The 11,089-nt window shown below is 40.0% G+C and overlaps 1 non-coding gene across 1 annotated transcript; it reads left to right on the top strand.

The window, feature by feature from the left end:
- The first annotated feature begins 10,373 nt into the window (after window positions 1-10,373).
- LOC130937613 (small nucleolar RNA R71) lies at window positions 10,374-10,481 on the top strand. Its single transcript, XR_009068824.1, has one exon. It is a non-coding gene; the product is annotated as a small nucleolar RNA R71 (small nucleolar RNA).
- Window positions 10,482-11,089: the final 608 nt, after the last annotated feature.

Raw genomic sequence — 11,089 nt, forward strand, 5'->3', positions numbered from 1 at the left:
CACTTTTCCAGGAATTATATAGTCTTTTGTTCCTAAATCTGCAAACAAATTTATGCACACCATTAACAAGAAATGGATGCAAGGAATGGATGCCCACAAAGGAATGGATGCACACCACAATGAACTCTAGCAAAACCTTGCTGAATTCCACTCAATTAACATTATCAGATACACCTAAGTAAATGAAATGACACCGGAGATGCTAACAGGCTCTGACAGCTATCTTTCTAAATATTTCAAATTACAATTTATACTATAGACCAACCAAAGCTTCAAATTAGATGAATTCTGAATGACTAAATCAAACTTGATTTTGGTGTGAACTCCAAAACAATATGAACAACTTGAACTGACATATGACCCCAAGCACCATTACCAGTCCCATCAACAATTCAAAGTCAATCTCACATATTAAAGTGCTTTAGTGCATCTACATATTAAAGTTGAAAGCTTTAGTTCATCTAAAGTTTATTGAACAAAATATAAAAAATCTGCCAATTCAAATGCAATGGTTATTCGCATCAGTCACCATCCAACAATTAGATTTTGAATTAACTTAAAAGTAAGAAAATAAAAATCAGAATGACAAAAAAGAAAAACAAAGCATACTGCTGGGGATCTTCACTCGACCATAAATGGTGTAACCTTCAGCGGACCTGAAAAAAACAAATTAGGATTAAAATCAATCCACATAACATAATTCTAAACCAGAAAGAACAAACGGAAAATTAGGGTTAAGGGACAAGAATTAGGGTTAAGAAAAATAGGGAAGGGACAGGGTTAGGGCTAGGGATAATGAAATCGGAACAGAATCACAATGGAAGGGTTAGGGCTAGGGACGAGAAGGAAGCGGAGGCCTACCTGAACTAACAGCGACGAGAAGAGACGATGATAAACCTCCGGCAAGGAGAGAAGAAGCAGCGCGAGAGCGGTGACGGAGGGAGCTCGTAAGACAAGAGCACGGCCGAGAGAACTCGTGTGACGACGAAAGGAGCAAACGCATTGAGAGCGGCAGTGGAAGGAGCTTGTGCGACTTAAGCCGTAGCCACGGCGGTGGCGGCGACAGCAGAGGACGTCACATCTTCAATGGAGCTTCAATGGAGAGAGAGAGAGAGAGAGAGAGAAGGCATGTGGGTTCAACAGAGTAACTCACGGAGATGTGAAAAAAAGTGAAATGAAGTATTCGGGAGTAAAGTGACCATCTCCTTATTCTAATATATTTCTGTCGGAAAATTTTAAATTATAGACGAAAAATCCGTCTGTAATAATTTAACAAAATGCAGCACTTTGTTTATTTAATTACAGACGGAAAATTCGTCTGTAATTATTTTTCACAAAAAAAATAATTTTACAGATAGAATTATCGACGGATTCTCTTTTCCGTTTGTAATTTATGCTAATTCATATTTTTTGTTTTTCGAGAAAAAAATTCCTCTGAAATTCTGTCTGTATTTCCGTGGGATAAAATTCGTCGGAATTATCCGTCTGTAATAACTAGTTTTCTAGTAGTGTTTCTATTTGAGTTCTTGTAAAACTTGAAAAAACTCTTTACTTGAACAACAGCTTGAAAACAATTTCTCCTAAATTTTAATTATTTAAATTTAACGGGATACGTGACATATAATCCCCTTATTTTTGGGTAATTATAATTTTGTGGCATATAAACTGGAATTTGAACTTCACACTCTAATTGGAATTAATTTACCAAGGAATTGGCAGTTAATGAATTTTAGAGGAGACTAGAAAGGTCTAAGGAATTAGGGTCTAGTCACATATAGTTTGCCATAAATTAAATTCTACATGATTAAAATAGTTAGTAAGAGAAGTTAATCCAGAAAAATAGATAACTCTGAAGCCTTAACTATCTTCTCCATATTTTATTCCCAACTTAATTATTTGTCTATTCTTTTGATATTCTGAGTTGTTGTTTAATGCTCTTTGAACACTCAACATACTATTCTGTTTATCTAACTAAGTAATTTAATCAGCCATTGTTGCTTGATCCATCAATCCTCGTGGGATCGACCCTTACTCACGTAAGGTATTACTTGGTACGACCCGGTGCACTTGCCGGTTAGTTTGTGGGTTATAAAATCCGCACCAAGTTTTTGACACCGTTGTCGGGGATTGATAGTGATTAACAACTATTCGTTGTTTGATTGCTTAGATTAGATAATTTTTTATTATATTTTTTAATTTTATTATTAATTTTTATTTTGCATTTCTTTTCTTTTTTATGTTATTTTTTCTTTTTTTCTTTTACGCTAATTTTTTCTTTTTTTTCCATTACGTTATTTTTTTTCTTTACGTTATTTTTTTCTCTTTTCCTTTTCATTTACTTTCCACCCCTCCCCTTTATGCCGTACTTTTTTTCTTTTTTTATTTATTTTATTTTTATTATATAAAAAATAAAAAAATCTCTTTTCTTCTTTCTTTCGACTTTTGTTCGTACCCCTCCCCCTTTTTCGTTTTCTTTCTTTTTTTTCTTTTATTAATAAAATAAATAAATAAAATAAAATAAAGTAAAATAAAATAAAAATAAAAATAAAAATAAAAATAAAAATATTTTATCTCTTTACACAGGTTACCTCACTGAGAATTCTCTGCACTCTGACATAGAGATTCCCATCTTTTCTTGTTTTCTGTTTGTTTATGTGCAGGAACAGGGACAAAGAACATCTCTTCGACTTTGATCCTAAACTTGAAAGGACTTTTAGGTGGCGTTTACAACAAGCAAGACTTTACAAGGCTGCAGAATCCACTATGGATCCTAATGATGCTGATAATGCCAATGTGGCCAATCCGAATGGAAATGAGCAACAAAGGAGAGTACTTAGCTCTTACTCTGCTCCTACTACAGATCTTTATGGAAAAAGCATTGTGGTGCCTTCTATAGCTGCGAACAACTTTGAGTTGAAGCCACAACTAGTCACCCTGGTGCAACAAAACTGCCAGTATCATGGTCTTCCCCACGAAGACCCAAATCAATTTATTTCCAATTTTCTGCAGATTTGTGATACTGTGAAGACAAATGGAGTGAACCCAGAGGTGTACAAACTCATGCTCTTCCCGTTTGCTCTGAGGGATAGAGCAAAGCTATGGTTAGATTCCCGACCCAAGGAGAGTTTGGAAACTTGGGACAAGGTTGTTACTGAGTTTCTTACTAAATTTTTTCCACCAAAGAAGCTGACTAAGCTTAGGGTGGAGGTTCAGACCTTCAGACAGAAGGATGGTGAAACTCTGTATGAAGCTTAGGAGAGATACAAGCTATTGACTAGGCAACGCCCTCCAAACATGTTCTCCAAATGGACACAACTAGACATCTTTTAGGAAAGTTTGGGTGAAATGTCCAAGATGTGCTTAGATAATTCTGCAGGAGGTTCATTGCACAAGAAGAAGACACCAGAGGAGACTATTGAGCTTATTGAATTGGTTGCTAGCAACCAATACTTGTACTCATCTAACAAGAATCCTGTGAACTCTGAAACCTCTCAGAAGAGAGGCGTGTTGGAAGTAGAAACTCTTAATACTCTTCTTGCTCAGAACAAGCTTATGTCGCAGCAAATAATTCTACTAACTCAACGGATGAGTGGCATGCAAGTCTCAACTATCAATACCCAAAATCCACCTCAAGAAGCCTCTTATGACATGACAGATAATGTTATGCAAAACAATAATTATGATTATGCTCAATTTTCTTCTGAATAGGTCAATTACATGGGGAGTGCTCATAGAAATCCCAACAATGATCTCTATTCTAAGACCTTCAATCAGGGGTGGAGAAATCACCAAAATTTTGGGTGGAGAGAGCAACCTCAGAGGCCACAAAATTTTAATCATAATACCGAGGGTGGTTTTCAACAGAATAATTTTAATAACCACCAGTTTCAGTCATCTCAGCAAGCAACTTCTCAGCCCCAACAGAATAATGATTTGGAAGCAATGTTGATAAGTTTTAGATAGGAAACCAGAGCATCAATCAAGAACTTAGAGATTCAGATGGGTCAAAAAGCCACCAGAGTTAATGAAATTGATCAGAGGACCACTAATAGCCTTCCTGGTAACACAATTCCAAATCCAAGAGAGGAATGCAAGGCTATCACCTTGATAAGTGGATGGTGCGCGAAATTGTGATCACTACACAACTTTGCACAACTAACCAGCAAGTGCACTGGGTCGTCCAAGTAATACCTTACGTGAGTAAGGGTCGATCCCACGGAGATTGTTGGTATGAAGCAAGCTATGGTCACCTTGTAAATCTTAGTCAGGCAGACTCAAATGGGTATAGTGATATACGAATAAAGCATAAAGATAAAGATAGAGGTACTTATGTAATTCATTGGTAGGAACTTCAGATAAGCGTATGAAGATGCCTTCCCTTCCGTCTCTCTGCTTTCCTACTGTCTTCATCCAATCCTTCTTACTCCTTTCCATGGCAAGCTTATGCAAGGGTTTCACCGTTGTCAGTGGCTACCTCCCATCCTCTCAGTGAAAACGTTCCTATGCTCTGTCACAGCATAGGCTAATCAGCTGTCGGTTCTCGGTCAGGCCAGAATAGAATCCAGCGATTCTTTTGCGTCTGTCACTAACGCCCCGCCTGCTAGGAGTTTGAAGCACGTCACAGTCATTCAATCATTGAATCCTACTCAGAATACCACAGACAAGGTTAGACCTTCCGGATTCTCTTGAATGCCGCCATCAGTTCTCGCCTATACCACGAAGACTCTGATCTCACGGAATGGCTGGCTCGTTTATCAGGCGAGCACTCGGTTGTCAGGCGATCAACCATGCATTGTGTATCAGAAATCCAAGAGATAAACACTAGAGCCTTGATTGCTTGTAGAACAAAAGTGGTTGTCAGTCACCTTGTTCATAGGTGAGAATGATGATGAGTGTCACGGATCATCACATTCATCAAGTTGAAGAACAAGTGATATCTTGGACAAAGAACAAGCGGAATTGAATAGAAGAACAATAGTAATTGCATTAATACTCGAGGTACAGCAGAGCTCCACACCTTAATCTATGGTGTGTAGAAACTCCACCGTTGAAAATACACAAGAACAAGGTCTAGGCATGGCCGTGAGGCCAGCCTCCCAATGATCTAAGAACTAGATGTCCAAAGATTCCTAGATGTCAAGATACAATAGCAAAAGGTCCTACTTATAGAAAACTAGTAGCCTAAGGTTTACAGAGATGAGTAAATGACATAAAAATCCACTTCCGGGCCCACTGGTGTGTGCTTGGGCTGAGCAATGAAGCAATTTCGTGTAGAGACTCTTCTTGGAGTTAAACGCCAGCTTTTATGCCAGTTTGGGCGTTTAACTCCCATTTAGGTGCCAGTTCCGGCGTTTAACGCTGGAATTTCTGAGGGTGACTTTGAACGCCGGTTTGGGCCATCAAATCTTGGGCAAAGTAACTACCTAATTTCTGAGGGTGACTATCATATATTGCTGGAAAGCCCAGGATGTCTACTTTCCAACGCCGTTGAGAGCGCGCCATTTGGGCTTCTGTAGCTCCAGAAAATCCACTTCGAGTGCAGGGAGGTCAGAATCCAACAGCATCTGCAGTCCTTTTCAGTCTCTGGATCAGATTTTTGCTCAGGTCCCTCAATTTCAGCCAGAAAATACCTGAAATCACAGAAAAACACACAAACTCATAGTAAAGTCCAGAAAAGTGAATTTTAACTAAAAACTAATAAAAATATACTAAAAACTAACTAGATCATACTAAAAACATACTAAAAACAATGCCAAAAAGGGTACAAATTATCTGCTCATCACAACACCAAACTTAAATTGTTGCTTGTCCTCAAGCAACTGAAGATCAAATAAGATAAAAAGAAGAGAATATGCAATGAATTCCAAAAACATCTATAAAGATCAGTATTAATTAGATGAGCGGGGCTTTTAGCTTTTTGCCTCTGAACAGTTTTGGCATCTCACTCTATCCTTTGAAATTCAGAATGATTGGCTTCTTTAGGAACTCAGAATCCAGATAGTTTTATTGATTCTCCTAGTTAAGTATGATGATTCTTGAACACAGCTACTTTATGAGGCTTGGCCGTGGCCCAAAGCACTCTGTCTTCCAGTATTACCACCGGATACATACATGCCACAGACACATAATTGGGTGAACCTTTTCAGATTGTGACTCAGCTTTGCTAGAGTCCCCAATTAGAGGTGTCCAGGGTTCTTAAGCACACTCTTTTTGCCTTGGATCACAACTTTATTCTTTCTTTTTCTTTCTTTTTTTTTTTATTTTTTTTGCATTCACTGTTTTTTCTTGCTTCAAGAATCATTTTTAATGATTTTTCAGATCCTCAGTAACATGTCTCCTTTTTCATCATTCTTTCAAGAGCCAACATTCATGAACCACAAATTCAAAAGACATATGCACTGTTTAAGCATACATTCAGAAGACAAAAGTAATGCCACCACATCAAAATAATCAAACTGTTATAAAATTCAAAATTCATGCAATTCTTTTTCTTTTTCAATTAAGAACATTTTTTTTCTTTTTTATTTAAGAAAGGTGATGGATTCATAGGACATTCATAACTTTAAGGCATAGACACTAAGACACTAATGATCACAAGACACAAACATAGATAAACATAAGCATTAATTTTCGAAAAACAGAAAATAAAGAACAAGGAGATTAAAGAACGGGTCCACCTTAGTGATGGCGGCTCTTTCTTCCTCTTGAAGATCCTATGGAGTGCTTGAGCTCCTCAATGTCTCTTCCTTGTCTTTGTTGCTCCTCTCTCATGATTCTTTGATCTTCTCTAATTTCATGGAGGATGATGGAGTGTTCTTGATGCTCCACCCTTAGTTGTCCCATGTTGGAACTCAGTTCTCCTAGGGAGGTGTTCAGTTGCTCCCAATAGTTTTGTGGAGGAAAGTGCATCCCTTGAGGCATCTCAGGGATCTCATGATGAATGGGGTCTCTTGTGTGCTCCATCCTTTTCTTAGTGATGGGCTTATCCTCATCAATGGGGATGTCTCCCTCTATGTCAACTCCAACAGAATAACAAAGGTGACAAATGAGATGAGGAAAGGCTAATCTTGCTAAGGTAGAGGACTTGTCCGCCACCTTATAGAGTTCTTGGGCTATAACCTCATGAACTTCCACTTCTTCTTCAATCATGATGCTATGAATCATGATGGCCCGGTCTAGAGTAACTTCGGACCGGTTGCTAGTGGGAATAACTGAGCGTTGGATAAATTCCAACCATCCTCTAGCCACGGGTTTGAGGTCATGCCTTCTCAATTGAACCGGCTTCCCTCTTGAATCTCTCTTCCATTGGGCGCCCTCTTCACATATGACTGTGAGGACTTGGTCCAACCTTTGATCAAAGTTGACCCTTCTAGTGTAAGGATGTTCATCTCCTTGCATCATGGGCAAATTGAATGCCAACCTTACACTTTCCGGACTAAAATCCAAGTATTTCCCCCGAACCATAGTAAGATAATTCTTTGGATCCGGGTTCACACTTTGATCATGGTTCTTGGTGATCCATGCATTGGCATAGAACTCTTGAACCATTAAGATTCCGACTTGTTGAATGGGGTTGGTAAGAACTTCCCAACCTCTTCTTCGGATCTCATGTCGGATCTCCGGATATTCACCCTTTTTGAGTGAAAAAGGGACCTCGGGGATCACCTTCTTCAAGGCCACAACTTCATAGAAGTGGTCTTGATGCACCCTTGAGATGAATCTTTCCATCTCCCATGACTCGGAGGTGGAAGCTTTTGTCTTCCCTTTCCTCTTTCTAGAGGTTTCTCCGGCCTTGGATGCCATAAATGGTTATGGAAAAACGAAAAAGCAACACTTTTACCACACCAAACTTAAAAGGTTTGCTCGTCCTCGAGCAAAAGAAGAAAGAAGAGAGTAGAAGAAGAAGAAATGAGGAAGAAGGGAGTGGCTTTTGTGTTCGGCTAAAGAGGGGGAGAAGTGGTGTTTAGGTTGTGTGAAAATGAAGGGGTGAAGAAGGGTATATATAGGAGAGGGTGAAGGGTAAGGTTCGGTCAAGTGAGGGTGGGTTTGGGAGGAAAAGTGGTTTGAATTTGAATGGTGAGGTAGGTGGGGTTTTATGAAGGATGGATGTGAGTGGTGAAGAGAAAGATGAGATTTGATAGGTGAAGGGTTTTTGGGGAAGAGGTGTTGAGGTGATTGGTGAATGGGTGAAGAAGAGAGAGAGTGGTGGGGTTGGTGGGGATCCTGTGGGGTCCACAGATCCTGTGGTGTCAAGGAAAAGTCATCCCTGCACCAAATGGCAAGCAAAATCATGTTTTGAGCTAATTCTGGTGTTAAACGCCGGGCTGGTGCCCATTTCTGGCGTTTAACGCCAGGTTCTTGCCCTTTTCTGGCGTTTAACGCCAGTCTGGTGCCCCTTTCTGGCGTTAAACGCCCAGAATGGTGCCAGACTGGGCGTTAAACGCCCAACTGCTACTCTTACTGGCGTTTAAACGCCAGTCAGTTCTTCCTCCAGGGTGTGCTGTTTTTCTTCCTGTTTTTCATTCTGTTTTTGTTTTTTCAATTGATTTTGTGACTTCTCATGATCATCAACCTACAAAATAAAATAGAATAACAAAGGAAAATATGTAAAATATAACATTGGGTTGCCTCCCAACAAGCGCTTCTTTAATGTCAGTAGCTTGACAGATGGCTCTCATGGAGCCTCACATTTTCTCAGAGCAATGTTGGAACCTCCCAACACCAAACTTAGAGTTTGAATGTGGGTGTTCAACACCAAACTTAGAGTTTGGTTGTGGCCTCCCAACACCAAACTTAGAGTTTGACTGTGGAGGCTCTGTTTGACTCTGATTTGAGAGAAGCTCTTCATGCTTCCTCTCCATGGTGACAGAGGGATATCCTTGAGCCTTAAACACAAAGGATTCTTCATTCACTTGAATGATCAGTTCGCCTCTATCAACATCAATCACAGCCTTTGCTGTGGCTAGGAAGGGTCTGCCAAGGATGATGGTTTCATCCATGCACTTCCCAGTCTCTAGGACTATGAAATCAGCAGGGATGTAATGGTCCTCAATCTTCACCAAAACATCCTCTACAAGTCCATGAGCTTGTTTTCTTGAGTTGTCTGCCATCTCTAATGAGATTCTTGCAGCTTGCACCTCAAAGATCCCTAGTTTCTCCATTACAGAGAGGGGCATGAGGTTTACACTTGACCCTAAGTCACACAGAGCCTTCTTGAAGGTCATGGTGCCTATGGTACAAGGTATTGAAAACTTCCCAGGATCTTGTCTCTTTTGAGGTAATTTCTGCCTAGACAAGTCATCCAGTTCTTTGGTGAGCAAAGGAGGTTCATTCTCCCAAGTCTCATTTCCAAATAACTTGTCATTTAGCTTCATGATTGCTCTAAGGTATTTAGCAACTTGCTCTTCAGTGACATACTCATCCTCTTCAGAGGAAGAATACTCATCAGAGCTCATGAAAGGCAGAAGTAAGTCCAATGGAATCTCTATGGTCTCATTTTGAGCCTCAGATTCCCATGGTTCCTCATTGGGGAACTCAATGGAGGTCAGTGCACGCCCATTGAGGTCTTCCTCAGTGGCATTCACTGCCTCTCCTTCCTCTCCAAATTTGGCCATGTTGATGGCCTTGCACTCTCCTTTTGGATTTTCTTCTGTGTTGCTTGGGAGAGTACTAGGAGGGAGTTCAGTAACTTTCTTGCTCAGCTGTCCCACTTGTGCCTCCAAATTCATAATGGAGGACCTTGTTTCAGTCATGAAACTTTGAGTGGTTTTGATTAGATCAGAGACCATGGTTGCTAAGTCAGAGGGGTTCTGCTTAGAATTCTCTGTCTGTTGCTGAGAAGATGATGGAAAAGGCTTGCCATTGTTAAACCTATTTCTTCCACCATTATTGTTGTTGAAACCTTGTTGAGGTCTCTCTTGATTCTTCCATGAGAAATTTGGGTGATTTCTCCATGAAGAATTATAGGTGTTTCCATAGGGTTCTCCTAGGTAATTCACCTCTTCCATTGAAGGGTTCTCAGGATCATAGGCTTCTTCTTCAGATGAAGCATCCTTAGTACTGCTTGGTGCATTTTGCATTCCAGATAGACTTTGAGAAATCAAATTGACTTGTTGAGTCAATATCTTGTTCTGAGCCAGAATGGCATTCAGAGCATCAATCTCAAGAACTCCTTTCTTCTGATTAGTCCCATTGTTCACAGGATTCCTTTCAGAAGTGTACATGAATTGGTTATTTGCAACCATTTCAATTAGCTCTTGAGCTTCTGTAGGCGTCTTCTTCAAATGAAGAGATCCTCTAGCAGAGCTATCCAAAGACATCTTGGATAGTTCAGAGAGACCATCATAGAAAATACCTATGATGCTCCATTCAGAAAGCATGTCAGAAGGACATTTTCTGATCAATTGTTTGTATCTTTCCCAAGCTTCATAGAGGGATTCTCCATCCTTTTGTCTGAAGGTTTGGACTTCCACTCTAAGCTTACTCAATTTTGAGGTGGAAAGAACTTTGCCAAGAAGGCATTGACTAGCTTTTCCCATGAGTCCAGGCTTTCTTTAGGTTGTGAGTCCAACCATGTCCTAGCTCTGTCTCTTACAGCAAAAGGGAATAGCATAAGTCTGTAGACCTCAGGGTCTACCCCATTAGTCTTGACAGTGTCACAGATTTGCAAGAATTCAGCTAAGAACTGATGAGGATCTTCCAATGGAAGTCCATGGAACTTGCAATTCTGTTGCATTAGAGAAACTAATTGAGGCTTAAGCTCAAAGTTGTTTGCTCCAATGGCAGGGATAGAGATGCTTCTCCCATAGAAGTCGGGAGTAGGTGCAGTAAAGTCACCCAGCACCTTCCTTGCATTGTTGTTGTTTTCGGCTGCCATGGGTTCTTCTTCTTTGAAGATTTCTGTTAGGTCCTCTATAGAGAATTGTGCCTTAGCTTCTCTTAGCTTTCGCTTCAAGGTCCTTTCAGGTTCAGGGTCAGCTTCAACAAGAATGCCTTTGTCTTTGTTCCTGCTCATATGAAAGAGAAGAGAACAAGAAAATGTGGAATCCTCTATGTCACAGTATAGAGATTCCTTGAGGTGTCAGAAGAA

This window comes from Arachis stenosperma, chromosome 6 (assembly GCF_014773155.1).
Source record: "Arachis stenosperma cultivar V10309 chromosome 6, arast.V10309.gnm1.PFL2, whole genome shotgun sequence".
Taxonomy (NCBI): Eukaryota; Viridiplantae; Streptophyta; class Magnoliopsida; order Fabales; family Fabaceae; genus Arachis; species Arachis stenosperma.